The sequence below is a fragment of the Poecilia reticulata genome, chromosome 10 (genome assembly GCF_904066995.2).
Source record: "Poecilia reticulata chromosome 10, P_reticulata-male-v2, whole genome shotgun sequence".
Lineage (NCBI taxonomy): Eukaryota > Metazoa > Chordata > Actinopteri > Cyprinodontiformes > Poeciliidae > Poecilia > Poecilia reticulata.
In genome coordinates this window covers 16,644,029-16,659,979 of record NC_088839.1, presented here as the reverse complement: position 1 = coordinate 16,659,979, position 15,951 = coordinate 16,644,029, and the positions used below count along the sequence as shown (strand labels likewise).

General features: G+C 38.0%; 1 long non-coding RNA gene across 1 annotated transcript in view; it reads left to right on the top strand.

Annotated features, from left to right (window-relative positions):
• The window catches only part of LOC103471321 (uncharacterized), a 36,445-nt gene extending 26,134 nt beyond the window's left edge, over nt 1-10,311 (top strand). Inside the window, exons 3-4 of the long non-coding RNA XR_014089230.1 lie at nt 8,062-8,150; nt 9,844-10,311. This is a non-coding gene — a long non-coding RNA (uncharacterized LOC103471321). The remainder of the gene's footprint in view (nt 1-8,061; nt 8,151-9,843) is intronic.
• The last annotated feature ends 5,640 nt before the right edge of the window (nt 10,312-15,951 follow it).

The window sequence follows — 15,951 nt, the reverse complement described above, 5'->3', positions numbered from 1 at the left end:
GATGATATATTAAGTAAGGCAGAAGGAGAAGAATGTTGACAATATTTTAATAAAGGAAATAAAGACATTCATACAGGCAACAATAGAGCCATTTCTGGACCAATCATGCTTCACAATGCATGCACATCTGCTATACCAAAGGGAACATGAAGAGCACAAGTGTATTTGCTATGTACCATAGTATTTATGTAAGGAAACTTATACAATATTTTTTTCTGAAATAGACTCTCTAATCAATAAATTACTTGGCTTTAAAGGCAACTGGACTAAATCTAAAGCAAGGCCTTTATCAATAAAATGTCCTCCACAATGGTTGGGGTCAGGTGGCGCTTCAAAGAGGCTCCCTCAAGCGTGGAATTAAACTTTGAACAGACAGTAAAAAACACGACCTTAAGTCCAAACCCAGAACCATTAGAGGCATGCAGAGCCTCCTGCACTACTAATGGAAATAAACATACCCTCTTAAACTGCCTCCAGCAAAAGTGAAATAAAGAAAATGTAAATTTCACATACAGACGTACAATGCCAAGGATTGTAAGAGACTCATTTTATGGATTTCACAAGGCGATCTTTGTTTGCCTCTCCTCAGAGAGTGGGATTCTTTTTTAATCGATAAACCTTTTGCACAGTCTAGCTTCTGGATTGTCTTAGTGCATCTTGGCATCATAGTATTATATTTTAAGCAAGGGGTTATTTGTTCTTTTTCGTCGGCCAGCTTTTTCTTGCCACAGTTCATCTATTGACTTTCTGTGAGTTACTGAGGACCACAGCAGGACAAGTCAAGATGAAAGATGTGAACTTGCAGGGTTCATTTGTAAATTCTGTCTACAACTTGCAGTGCCTTACACAAGTACTAGCACCACAAGATCTTGTCAGGTTCAAATCACATGATGTCATAGTGCTACAAAAATCTACGCGCAACAGCTTTATTCATTTTTACCTGCAGCTCTCCACTGCGTACATCAGGGGGATGTATGAACATCTTGAGCTCAATGGCCAAGATGTTTTCTTTCAAGATTGCATCTTGAAAGAAAATCCTAGTACCCAAAGTAAAGCACAGTCTGCTGTTTTTGTATCTGACGATCTAGCCAAAAATAAGACTAGCCATCTGAAACTGGTTGACTGAGTTTCTTTTTGCAGAATTTAGACATAGATCTATGTCTCGTATCTGTGTAGATGAGGTGATTTTTCCCTATTCCCAGAAAAGGACGGCATTGAGCCCACTGCCCAGTGCGCTGAGCTAGCATACCAGTACTCTGCAATTTGCTCACTCCAGGGAAGAGCAGCCGCCATGCTTCTCTGGCCCCATGCTGACCCCGACAGTCACAATAGTAGGCTGTGCCAGTACAGAGTAATTCATTCATTAGAATAACAACTTAAGTATTGTTCACTTCATGTTGTTTTGCTTTACTTCATTCTGCTTTAAAATGCTTTGGAAAGTTGAGGACTGGTAAAGAGCAACTGTTGTTTTTTGCAACGTGTTCCTATTCTGTTTTGGTCATGTTTCATTTTCCTCTTCTCTCACTAAAATCCACAAATACATGCCTGTATAAACCTTACAGACATGCGAGGTGTTTATCGTGGCCACTAAAGCTAAAGTTTTTAGCTTGATAAAGCTCTGCTAATGTTAATACAGTTTCTTGCTTTTAGTGAAGGTCAATGCATGAATTCACGACAGCCAAGTCGGTCCTCCTATTAATAATTGCCCTTGGCACTTATTGAAAGTTATTCCTAGCCAAATCAACCTGTTGTTGCACAACACTGGTCAGGGGCATCCATCCATCCATTTTTTTACACCCTTGTCCCTCAGAGGGGTCGGGAGGGTTGCTGGTTGCCCATCTCCAGCTAAGCGTACCGGGCGAGAGGCGGGGTTCACCCTGGGCAGGTCGCCATGTCGCAGGGCAACACAGAGACACACAGGACAAACAACCATGCACACACACACTCACACCTAGGGACAATTTGGAGAGGCCAATTAACCTGACAGTCCTGTTTTTGGACTGTGGGAGGAAACCGGAGTACCCGGAGAAAACCCATGCATGCACAGGAAGAACATGCAAACTCCATGCAGAAAGACCGGGGCTGGGAATCGAACCCAGAACCTTCTTCCTGCAAGGCAACAGCTCTACCAACTGCGTCACTGTGCAGCCCTGATCAGGGGCAATGTTTTATGAATGTTTTATAAATTATGCTTTTCAAATAATTGATTAAATTGAAATATGGATTTCAAAACATTTGATTACATTGCACTTCTAAAGGGAAACATTTAAAGCCAAAGCCCATAGTGGTTCGTCTATAAAACAGCTTGTCAGTCATGCTTTATGCTGTTGTTTTGACCAGTTAAATGATTTATGACATGACATAGGGTTAGAACTGTGCAGTGTATGTTTACCAAACATAAAATGCTAGAGGCAAGAAAGTCTTGGTGGATCTGAGACCTTGTGCTTAAGTGTGGTGATTCTTGGCTGAAAGTGGTTTTCACACATCCAGTCAGCTATAAGAACCCATGACATTTTAAATAATACTGGCTGAGTTTTACTTATTGAACCGATACTGATATGAATGCCAATATGTTGTGCATCACTATTAATGTTTCCCACCAGAGGTAAAAGCACACTGGAGCGATGCTCCAAAAAATGCTCCAAAAATGTAAAATATTTTGCTTCCCAGACAAACAGGTCGGCCGATGATGAGGTCAGTTTGGGTCTACACTTCATTCTGCACCATTTAGACCTCACAGGGACATTCACCTGGAGACATAAACTGATATGCAGATGGTTAGGCAAGTTGGGGGTTAAATTCCTTGCCCATGGGCACATCACCATTTGACAGAAGGACGCTGGAACAAACTCTATGACCTCCTGATTGCAAGATAACTATTCTACCACTGAACCACAATGAAAAACAAACAAAAATAAATCCTAGCTTTCTTCTTGGGCTGTTTCTCCCTGCGCGCTTGTCAAGATAATCTGTCATGATTTTTAAAATTCTAATCAGAGAAAGAAAGAGAAAAAAAATCATAGCCATTCAGGTAAAATATTGATCTAATGCCTTTTATTGCTGCAGTTTGCCGCAGCTCGGCATCATTCTTTTATTCAGCCCTGTGCTAATTAAAGCACAGCACTGAGATTTTAAAGACGTACTAGCTGCAGGCTTTGTTTCTTCTCCAATAACGACGCCTGCCTCCAGGGTTCGTTTCCGATTTCTGATACCCCACTGACTGAAAAACCCATTTTTCAAAACTTGAAGTCTGCTTCTACATCTCAAGAAATCTTCTATTTATCTTATGCTTATTAATGTCTAGTGGACAATACGTTATATTTTTCCTCATATGTCCGATGTTTGTGTGCTGTGTTTTGGACTCTTTAAAGTGCCATTATTGTTATTTATTCAAAGGGGTCAGAGATCAATTGACTTGCAGCCTCGTGGTGCACAGCACTTATAATTTACATTAGCTTTTACTCTTTCCCTGCCCCTTGACCACACTCAATACAGATGAACAGACACAAATGCCCCTTTCAAATGCATAGCATCCTTTTGTGTTGATAAGAATTTAATTGACTTTATCTCCCCTGAGCAGTCTGCTTCCACTGTTCTCAATGCCGTTGCGCTTTTGTCTTTGCTCTCGTCGTTGTGTCAGAGGGTTTCTCGGCAGACTTTGTCTTACTGATTAAATGTATGAAGGAGTGATGTGGTTGAGCACTTGTGTCTGGGTCTTAATTTGTGCAGCAACAGTGATGTCGATCTCTCTAAGAGCACTCTCCCATGAAAGCAAGTAATCACAATAATCTGTGAGGTTGAGGCTGTGGTATTGATATTCACTCGGTGTCCATGAGCAAAATCAAGCTTTTTAACAGGTGTAGTTCACATAGCTGAACATGCTTTGTAGTTGATAAGAAATCATCCAAGAGTGTTAAAGACTGAGACTAAGCAAATCTTATCCCAGATGGATTTTTATTAATTAATGATGTTATTTATACTTAATAGAGGGATGAGAGACGCAGCTGGCATTATCAGTTGCATCATTGTAAATAACATGAAATGTCAAATATGCTGATGCCATGAGAAAATGAATTTAATTTTGCATAGTTTCACCATCATGACACTTTTTATAATCCATTCTAAATTCTATGATCATTATTTGGGGGTTTTCTTGCATGTGTCTTAGTTTGTTTGGTGCAGGCTATCAACCAGTCACAGTCAAAAAACTAGACCCTATTGGTTAATTTCAGACCAGGCCGTCCCTATGCTGTCCCTAAAAGACAGCATAACACCGAGCAACAGGGTCAAACACCCCTCCTCATTAAGAGACATTTCTGTTGACTCCTTGCTCAAAGGTTAAGTTCACACAGCAGGTCTTAATGCTCAGTTCAGATTTTTTGCTGACTTATTTATTTAATTTTTTCCGTTATTCATAATACTGCCAACTGAATGCGACTGCAATCAGACATATGTGAAAGGTTTACGATCCCAATGTGACCCACCTGCAGAAGAGGAACATATATTTTGCAAAATATATGTTGTACACAAAATAATCAGTTTCTCCAGGCAGTTCTATAATAATGTGACATGAGAAAAATTGGCTAGGAAATCTTGAAATGTATGTATAACAGTATTATTATATGATAATGTCTGACATGTTATAGCTTGTAAAATCAAAACAATTCTCTTTTATAAAAGTTTCCTAAAACTTCCTAATGGCTACATTGTTTCTGACTGTAAAAGCTTTGCTTGCACATCAGATGTGGGACACTTTTTTCAATATCAAATAGATCTAGAATGGCAAGAGTTTTAAAAAGAAGGGATAATAATAATGATCATAAAATCATTACTGCAGTCTACAATTTCAGACATGGGTATCATTTATTCCCACCACTCGACTTAATAACTCCCCATTATGAGAGGGTAGAAGGAATTTTGCCAATTAGAGAGAGAGGATATCAGAATTCATCTGTCAGTGTCACTTTGCAAATAAAATGATTTGAAAGGATAATGAAATAGCCCATTTGTCAGTTGACAAATTATGGCACCTTAAAAAAAGATTTAAAAAATTTCTTTTGCCACCACACACTCACCATACGTTTTGTCATTATTGTCGGAGTGATGAAAAAGTGTATTTTCAGAGATGTCATGATTACTGTCAAAACCTGGAAAAAAAAAATTGAAATGAGCTGAATCAGGATGTAAGGTTGAAAGGGTTTGCTGCAGCAAGTAGAGCAAGAAAAAGGTGCATCCACATTCCTTCAAGTTATACCAGAACATTACTTATTCTAATAGACCTGTCACAACTTCATCCACACCTCAGTTTCGTTCAGGCTGGCAAGTAAACTTTACTGATGTATTAAGACTGCAGTAGGTAACTTATAAACAATTTATATTTTTAAATATTTGTCAAAACTGTGACCATGTCATGACAGCATAACAGGAAACAGATGATCTGTAATAAATAATAATAAAAAAGCTCCTCAGCCTTTTCCTTTTGTCCCTACAGCCATCTGCAGAAATGCATCACTTCCAGTCAGAAACAGCCAATTAGGGACAGGGGGAGGGTCTTGGAGGCAGATAAAAAAACTTACCCAGGGAAGCTGTTTATCCACTGTCATCGGTGACAATGCTAACAGCCTAAGCTTTCATCCAAGGTCCTGTGTGGTGAAACAGCTGTAGTCTAGCAGAGAGCAAGAAAGAGGGTGTGAGCAGCGTGTACGGGAGGATGATTGACAGTGTTGAGACCCTTCTTCTGGTGAATTTCTGCAGACGGCAGTAGGTTCACATGGAGTAGACAGAGGAGTTTGATTGTTTTTTTTATTACAAATTATCTGACTCATCTCATCCTGTCATGTCATAGTGACAGTTTTAACAAATATGAGGAAAAGAAAACATATTGTTTATTAAAAAGTTACATACCGTAGCTTTAAAGCAGGTCATGAAATTAAGAAATTTGAACTCTTAATATTGAAGAACTGCTGTGCACACAAATACACACTAAGGTTTATTTATGACATCAAATAACCTGATCCTTTTTGTGTGGCTAGGAGCCAGGCAAATAACAACCAATTAATGTTGTTTATATTATTCAAAACGTTTTATGTTTGAGATAATCGGGAAGGGAAAACGGCATATGGCAGCCCTAACCCGTTAAAGTCTAACTTTTGTTTCCTGTGGCTGCGGATAAGACCGTTATAAATCTCTGGATTAGAATCACACATTAATCCACAAACACTCTCTAGACAACAAATTATGTGATGCTAAAATAGTAATTTTGAAAATATTTACATATACCGTATTATGGCACATATTGACAACTGAATAAATTAATTGTTTTAAGTCACTGAAGAACAATTTTGACTTTTTTTTTTTCAACCAAGCAATCATCTAATGCAATCACGGATACATAAAAATTGTTGGCTGAATTTGTGCATACACATTAAATTGGTTACCTGAGTGCCTTTTGTGCTGTACATGCATTATTGAGTTACTGTGAAGGAACATATATTGTAGGTACAGAAGACTTTCAAGCTACTAAAATGCAAATACTTAAAGGGTTTAAAAACACTACATCAGTTTACATACGATTACACCGTGAAGAGGAGGCAGCATTTATCAAACATAAAATATCCCGTGCACCGTGTATGGCGCTTCCCAGGGCATAATTAAAAAGGCTACGGTGCTGCTTGCAGTTGTTTTGTTCTACTTTCATCTGTGATCAGCATGGCTTATCAGGCCCACCAGTTCAGCAAGAACGTAGAGTCAGACTAGAGTGATTTGTTCACCCGATTATCTCCCCTCCCAGACCACTGATCTGTCCCACTGAGATGAGACAAATCACTGAGAATTAGCCACCAATTACACTCTGCAAGCCTCACCATCATCTGTCATTCTCAATTAGCTCAACAAGCAAATGTTTAAAGTTAAATACTGATTAGAGGACTATGCTCAGCTAAATGATTCACACTCTCTACTTAGCCCTCAGTTTAATATGTCTTCAATATCCCTGTCTACCGAACCAGCTTATTTTGATAATTAATCTGATACTGTTGTATGATTAAGATATGTATATGATATCAAAATAAGCGGGGATTAGCAAAAAAGGACAAAACATGAAGTTTACTTAAATTTGCAGGTTGTAGTGCTGTTCCAAAAATTAATGTAAAACTGCAGTGGAATCATTTTAAATTGCATGTTGATTTGAAAAGTCCAAGTTAAAAGCTGTGAAACCAACCGTAGTCGTGTCATTTGGTTGTACAGCTACACAGCGAATCAGATCACTTGATTGCTTGGCATTACTGTTACTAAATGAACTCCAACTCTCATTTCTTTTAATGACGAGCCTTTTTGAAATTGGTATATTTTTACAAAAAGTGAAAAATTTGTAACAGATTCTAAAAAATATACATTACAATTATATAGTTTTGGAGCTTTGCACGATTTATTATTTTTTTTAGCTTGTGAGAGGATTTGGTTTTTCTGTGCGTCAATTTAGTTCTGCAACATTGGTCCAACACACCTGAATCAAATGGCTGAATTTCCTCCCCAGTATTCAATCAACTTATCCAGAGTCCAGCTAATGACTCCATTTTCTGACAAGATGCTCATTTGTATGCAAGGGATTCTTATCTTTACACAATCAGAGAATCTGCAGGAGAATCTGAATTTGAAACACCACCAGATTGAAAATAAGCAAATTTACCACACACTACGAGGAGCTCCCAAGTTTCTGAGATAAATTAAATTTAAATTCAATGGCTTACTCTCAGCCCCACAATTTAATTCATAATATGCTGGAATTGGAGAGAATCAGGAACAGAAACAGTGTTTCATCTAGCCTTTGTTGCATTTCTTGCCTGGCTTACCAAAATACTACTCAGTTTTTCTTTTGGCCACATTCTTTATTTTTTCAAACTTTTTTTGTTAAAGGTGTAGTCAGATTTCAATGTTTGGTCCAACTTTTAACTCGGGTGATGTGCTCTTGTTCTCGCTCAGATTTATTACATTGTGATTGACAAAGATGTAGTCCAACCTCTGGTCCTGAAATTTGATTTCTATGTTTGCTTCTCTTTGAAGGGCAGTTGAAGATAAGCGAGGTCAACATCAACAACGTGTGCACTGGATCGGTCGCTCGCCATGCTCGCATGCAAACATGCAGCTGTTGAGTAAGCCCTGCTGCTGGTTGTGCAACAGCCGCTTTTTCTTTTTGCTTCCAGCTCAGAAGGCACTTTGACAGACTCTCACGTCAAAATCCAAAACCAGTGCTTTGTTCTTGAAGACGCTGGCAGGCACATGCTTCAGCAGAGGAACTGCTTCATCACCCACACTGGATACAAATCATTACCCACAGCTAAAGGCGCCCTAATTCATCAAAGTGGCTCAGCTGGTTTGAAAATTGTGAAAAAAAAAAAAAAAGAACAACCCAAACTTCTCCCCCACTGAGACATGACACAACGGCTCATTCGGTCCCCTGTTCTGCCTTACCAGAGATTTCTAGCTATAGTGTTGCCTTTTCACCCAGTTTCTTTCTTTGCCTATTTCACTCTGTGTAAACGTTTGAATCCCCCCCCCCCCCCCGCCCCCCCCGTTTTGCCTTACCCAAGCCACCTTGACTTCTATGCTACTGTTCATGAAGGAGAAGTTTAGAAACTTGGTGTCTCTTTGTCTTAGACTTCTTATCTCCTGCTGTGTCTAACAATTTTTGAGTGGGAGTTTTTAAAGTCATGCCAGGTTGTAGGTGTTAAAAGCAAAAAAGTGTGATTTAAAAAAAAATAAATAGAAAATAGCCATTTTAATTTCATTGCTAATTAGGCGAGATGATTTCTGGCTAATTTTTGGATCTATATCATCCATCTGAAGGAGAAACATTGCATGTATTGCCCCAGCTCATATGCTGAACTATTAATTAAGAAAGTTACCTGAAAAAGTTTTATATGTGTCGCCAGGGAGCAATACAACCTTAATGTACCAACTTTTCTTCCGATGATAATGGATCATTATACAGTTATGTTGCACCAAGCAGAGATAAAAGGTTCTTCTTAGGATTTGTTGTAAACGTAAGCACATCTTTTGGTCCATAGATTATACTCCAAGTATCTAGAGGGGCCTCTGTGTGCGGGGTTGAAAACGGAGGGCATCATAGTTATTCTGCTCTCCACCCGTTTATTTGATCATTCACTCTATCTGTGTTTGCATCCGAAATAGCCGTGTTCATTTTGCAACCTGCAGAAGTCAATAACAATGCTGCTCGGGGGGAATTTCATGCATTCACACCAACAATTCATAATAACAAAGTCAATGATAAAATGTCAATATTGCATCATTTACATTTACATACATGGTAAACATTACTTCTGAACAAAAAAGTCCAGAAGTACAAATAGATAATTTCTAATTGTAACGGCACATTTTATGAGTCAGTTGTTATACTTTATTCAACTTGCATTTTATTCAGAGCCATACCCCTGTAATTGTTTGGTACAATTACATTTCTAACATTCTCTTGTAAAATGGGTTGAGGTAAAAGAGGTCAACAAATTTACTGTTTATCCTCTTTTGTAGTTTTCTTTGCTTTTGTCACCAAACAGAAATCAAATGTCGACTCTTCCAATAAAAAAGACGGGAGGGCATAAAATATGAGGTTAACACTAAAAGATTCAATTTCTTGACTGTTCTTAAAGACAAATTAAAACACGTTATTTATTTCTTTGTTTGCACAAATGGGTTGCTATATTAAATTACCACTGGTTTTCAGAGCAGAGAGTATCTTAATACCAATGCCTCAAAAATACACATTTTTACATCTGCTGCTATTTTTATATTAAGATATTATGCACTTGTTTGAGTCCTTTCCCACAGCGGGAACACTGTCATCTCCTGCATGAAGAACAAGAAGCTGTGCAGCAGGAGGTACAATGCCCAGTGAGTCCTGATCTGACATCAATGAGATGATGAGAAGAGACAGAAACCCCTGAAAGAATTCAAATTTCTGAAAAACATTGGTCATATTCTTTGAGATGACTTGAACAATGAGACTTTATTGTGTATATATAGTTCTTATTAATTCAGTTAAAATGATGATGTTTGAAAAAAGGAGTTAAGGAAAATCTTCCTGCTAGAGGCGGTTCTTTACTATTAAGGATATTCTTTGGTGCAATCTTATGTTTTTCTGTGTCTGAAATGATTTTATGGCTTCCTGGTGAATCTGAATGCTGTATGGTTTTGATTCTGGGCTTACTTATTGACTAAAATAAAAAAAAAGATGCAAAAACTAATCGTTAAATAATCCACTGATGAGAGAGGCTCTAAAGAGAATTTTAAACCATTAACTCTCATGCTGCTCTCAGTTATGCAAACAAGCCTTTTATACTGATAAACATTACTTCATTCACTGTGAAAATGTGGCGCATCCATTTTGGATGGAGTGGAAACAGATTTGAGTGGGAAACATCAAATCATTAATTAGCTCACACTATGTGATTCAGTCTTACAGTTAATGCAGATTAACAATGGTTATGAAATATGTTGCAATCGCAAACCACACAAGGCAATACTCTAATAATTAAAGCATGTCAATAACTGCTGTAATTTCACATGATTTAAAAAAACTAATGCTTTAAGAGAAACCTGTCAAGGAAAAGGATGCGTTCCAGCAACCACTGAACAGAAACGTCGACACACCCAAAGCCCTTTTCTATTTCTATGAAATACGTCTGTGTATGAATGGAAGGAGGGTTATAAATAATCATATTTTTCATGTTTGTCAGAAATTTTTTATAGCCCCCCCCTGCTTTTTTATTCTGAAAACTGAAGTCAACCAAGGAACACATTTATTAGGAATAAGGTGATTGCACTGCTCTGCTGGATACACAAGCACACAGAGGTGCACACACTGTGGCTGCAGAATCCTGATAGCCTTATTTGATGTGGCACGTGATTCCAGACACTCCGAGGGCCAATTATATGGACTAAAAGAAGGCGGTGCAGAGAGGGAGAGATGCAGCTCAGAAGGAAGAAGACACCGACTCCTTTCTTCACGTGTTTCACCGGGTTATGCATCACATGCCCCTGCTAATCATGCACTCCTATGAGCTTGGTGCATTATGCCGTAGGAGTGGCTTTGCTCAGGCATAATATTTTCAATAACAGATTCTTTGTCTATGAGCAAAGAGAATGGGCAAAATCTTCTTAACTGTTTTTCCTGTCCATTGTTTCTCATTAGGGAGGTGATGGAGAAAATGTATCCTTTATTCTAAAGTTTTCATTAAGGTTATATGGTGCAAATATGTAATCGTTTGAGTAAAAAAATGTCACAAAGCAAAATTATTACAGACCACAAGTGAATGACCATGACAGCAGGATAATATACTTCCAGATCTGACATTGAGATGTGTTCAAGGTTGAAAAAGATGTTTTTCTGCTTAGTTCTGCAAGCTGAACTAAGCGCATGCAGGACTCTGGTGTGACGAGATGATCAGCGAACAGTTTGAACCTGCTTGAATTCTCAGTGAAATCTCCATTTCTTGTCTTTTAAATAGCAGAACACTTTTGTTATTACACAGCAAGTTGGGTTATTGGTCATTTCAAATTACAATCCAAGCTATTCATTGTCAATTTGAAATGAGAGAACATGTCCAAAAAATCTGTAGCATCCTGATTTCACATCTGAACAGAGACGTTGTCCAGAAGATGGTGTCAAATTAACAAGGCGGTGAGGGAGTTCAGAAGAAGTGCTACTGTAATGTGCAGTTATTGGACACCATTTTTAAGCGCATTGTAAAACACTTTTAAGCGCACTTGCTTTTGCATCCTGAAGCCACGTTCACTTTGCAATCACGATTAAACTATCGGAACATAAACTTGAACTTCGACAAAAAAGAGTTTTCAAGTGCGAAGAACCATTCTGCTAGTAAACCTTAAAGTTGCCTATTACAGTTTTACTGCTTATGAGACTTGCTTTGAAGAAGAACAGTCATATTTATGAAGCTGTTTTTACTCTAGTACCTTCAGAGGGTTTTCATGGTCCTTTTTAGAAATTGTAAGGCACAGTTTCATGTAATATTGTTATGATCCACTGCTGAATGGAGTTATTCACAGTATGGAAGAAAGGGCTTTTTGTTTCCTGGCCAAGACAATAAATCTCTCTCAAAATATATAAAAAAATAAGGTTCTCAGGATGTAATTCTAAATGAATATGTTTCATGTTTCTTTCACATTTCCAGTGCTCTGCCACAATTCTCATATTAGATGAGTGCATACTAGCCTGATAATAGCTTGCTAAAAAGGCTTATTTCCATGTATTAGAAGTTTTCACCTTGAAATACACTGAAATATAATATTTCTTTCTTTCAGAGAAGGCTGCTTTTCCAGCAATGTTGGATTTGTATGAAGATTAAACACCATGTTTATTCTCCCGAAAAAGAAAACTAATCCATGTGACCGGCATGCCCACTGAACGAGATGCATTTGGCTGCAGCTTGACATTCTTCAAACTTTGCTCCTTTTTAGTTAGCTTGATGATTTGTTTTATAATTTAGTACTTTAGTTTCTCTAACAGACATTAACCAATGTTCTGCATTAAATAACAGCTCTAGTATGAACAACTGAAAGCAATGCGAAAATTGAGCAGATATTTAAAAGGAAAAAAAAAAAACTAAACACGATGCAGTTAACTGATCTTCAAACACAGAATCTGTTTGCCGCACATGTCTGATCACAGGATGCTATCATCATCTTCATCATCATCATCACTTCTGCGGTTTAATGTTGCTGGTTTCTTAGCTGTGATCACAGCAGCCATTCCACCTTTCATTATTAATGTTCGAGATACGACCTTTCTTTACTAAGAACCTCATTAATATTTACATATCCTCATCTTTAAAAGCATTAACACGGCCTCTTTTATCGCCATCTCAATGTCGTTTACATCCTTCGAGAGATTTAAAGAATCTAAACTGTCTTTTGTGATCGTATCATCGTTTTATTGCTCCTGTCTATTTCCTCTTTCAAGTACGTATAAGTAACAGAGTTACGAGGACCTATTTCATCCAGCTACTTTGAAAGCTTGCAGACAGGATTTAGAGCACCATCAAAATGAATGATGCATTTGGCATCTGGTGTTGCCTTACAATGGTGAGAGGAGTCCAAAGCTTTTCACTAAGGTGAGTCACACATTTGCAGTTTTTAATATTTTTTGCAGGCTGAGCTGTAATTGTTATGGAAATTAATTCACAGATGATGAACTCTGAATGTACCTGTCAGAGAAAAGAGAATATATTAAATCTTGAAAACTAACAATTAACTTGCATATTCTGCCATAAACCTAGCGTGGCCCAGCTAGACTAAATTATATTCCCTGAATCCTGCAGGTGGAAATTAAATTGTCACCAGGATGCCCTGCGTTATAAAGAATGCACAAAATCCATTGTGGGAGGAAGTTTTTGCAATATGGCGGTTTGTTCACACAGGGACATCACTTTAATCACTGAGTTATGCCACTGATTTGTCTGAACCAGATGGTTAAAGCGACTCCCTTCAAGTGTTTCCACAGGTAGCACGCATTTGTTATATGCTCGCGACAGCTGCTGCATCAGCTGGACAGGATGTCCCGGGACACCGGGCAGGAATTTTTTTTTCAGCCCTCTCTGTATCTATCACATAATAGACAGGTCTAAGCTATTTTGTAGAAGCTCATTTGCCGCCTTCATGGTAGAGTTATTAGGCAGATTTGATTTGCAGATATGACAGGATGGATTTGATCTTATAGATGAATTGATTTCACTCTGCCTGGCTCGCACAGCTGCAGAGATTTTGGGATAATTTACAATGTGTGGCAAAGAGAATATTTAATTAACCCTACAACCTGCACAGCTTCACATTAGAGTTTTTTATGACATATTTGTCAGTGTGTATTTACTATATTTTACTGGGCATGCTCTTACACAAGATGAAGTGTTTGTTTGTTAGAAGCTGCAATATGTGATGACAAATGCGTCCCTCGAGAGTGAAAATTCTCAAACCTAAATGTTAACTATAATTCAGTGGGAGAATTTGATGGATAAAAGAGCTTAGGCTCCTTCTGTAGAATTGAAGAGACATGTCCGCTTGTGTTCAATGATGCACTGTCTCCACTGCTCTGATGCAGTTCACCAGAACCCTTGCTGTGCAGATTCCACGACGTGACGGGCCCAGCTGTACATTCACAATTAAATTTCAGCCTGATGGTAAAGTAATGTCATAGTACTTGCTATTGATATTCCAATATGCAACAATGATGTAATTCCTGAGTTGGGTAATATTAACGCAACACAAGACAACCACCAAACCTGAAACACTCGTATCAAAATCAGAGAAAGGGAAACAAGGAAAATGTGTCAAAGCGTGGACTGGATAATGGTGCAAAAGTTTTTCCTTAAAGTTACACTTCCAAAACCACCTAAACGTTCTGTCGAGCTGTTCCGGTACATACAAATCCTTCTAATTAGATACTACAGATTACACAGTTTTATACTTTCAACTTGGAAATTATTTCGGCTTTTGTGAGATACAGGCCTGGACACAAACAAAAAAGGGAACGTGCAAAATCCAGGAAATTTGGCAAAACATAAGCCCATATTTCTACACAATAAAATGCTGCTAGTATAGCCTAAAATATGGAGAATGTTCCCTACTTAAATTTGTAAAGCTCTATCTGTTTGTTTCTGGACATTTCCTTTAGTTGCTGTCGCCATGTGTAAGTCTACGGTTTCTGTAATGATCATATGGTGACATGCTCTTTAAAAATGTTACATAGCTCAGATGTTATTTTAAGGTTTCTTTTATACATTTTCCATTTCAATGCTGAATATTTTTTTATACTTAATATTCTAGATCGTGCTTTCTCTTTTGATTAACAGATGATATGCATTTGAATACAAAACATCCTTTTGTTTAGTCTTTTTTTGTCATATTATTATTATTATTATTATTTAAATTTATATAAACCATTAAAATCCCAGTATGTTCTTGGTTTTTGCCTGTTTCAGATATGTTTTTGTTCCTGTGCCAAACATCGTGAAGAAATTTGGATGTGGCTCTGTTGAAACTTTAATGACTGCTAGCTCCCGTTGCCTCAGAGCCACATAATGATGGTAACACTCTCACGCATACATATGCATACGAACACTGCTTAAGGAAGCCCAGAGGCAGTAAACTGTAACTCCCACTAAATAGGTTACTCACTGTGTGCTGTGCAGCTGCATAAATCAGGTCTCTGACGGGTGTTGTTAATCATACTGTCACATTCAAATATAAACACTGTAGTTTGAGAGCAAGGGATACATTTATGTAGAGTAGAAATATTTTTTTATGCTTTTTTTTTATAAAAATCTACAAATCCCTGTAGCAATAGTGCTGTGACAGTGTTTTCAGGTGTGCTTATTTTTAGAAATTGTCTGTGACGCTGGGTGGGTTTTTTCTTAGGTATTCTGAGTTTCCCCATGGTATATAAAAACCACAATGCCTACATAAATGATGACTCTTAAAGGGATTCCTGGTCATTTTCATATCTATCGATCTGTCTTTGTGGCATATTTCTTCCTGCTTTGGCTTGTTTTCTGAGAAAAGCTAGCAACATGCCAGCTCTGTTTCTGTTTTGGCCCTGTTGTGGACTTGTGACCTGTTCTATGCATTTTCCTGTTACGTGCTCAAAGTAGGTCTGCTTCATAGCTATGCCACAGGGCGCTGTCGGTTCAGCGGCTGGTCTTTTAATCACGTGATGTCTCTGGCTCACACACTGGTATTGTGAAAAGAAGCATTCCCACTCAAAGAAAGAATGGCAGCGATGTTGGTTCAGGGTCAAAAATGGAGATTGCGACTCTTTCTGGGGAATATGTGGTTCAAAGATTCCTTCTATGGAACTTTAACCCTTCCATGATTATAAGAGATGGGGTCATTTGGACCCCATGAGTTTTTTAATCTTTGAGTCCA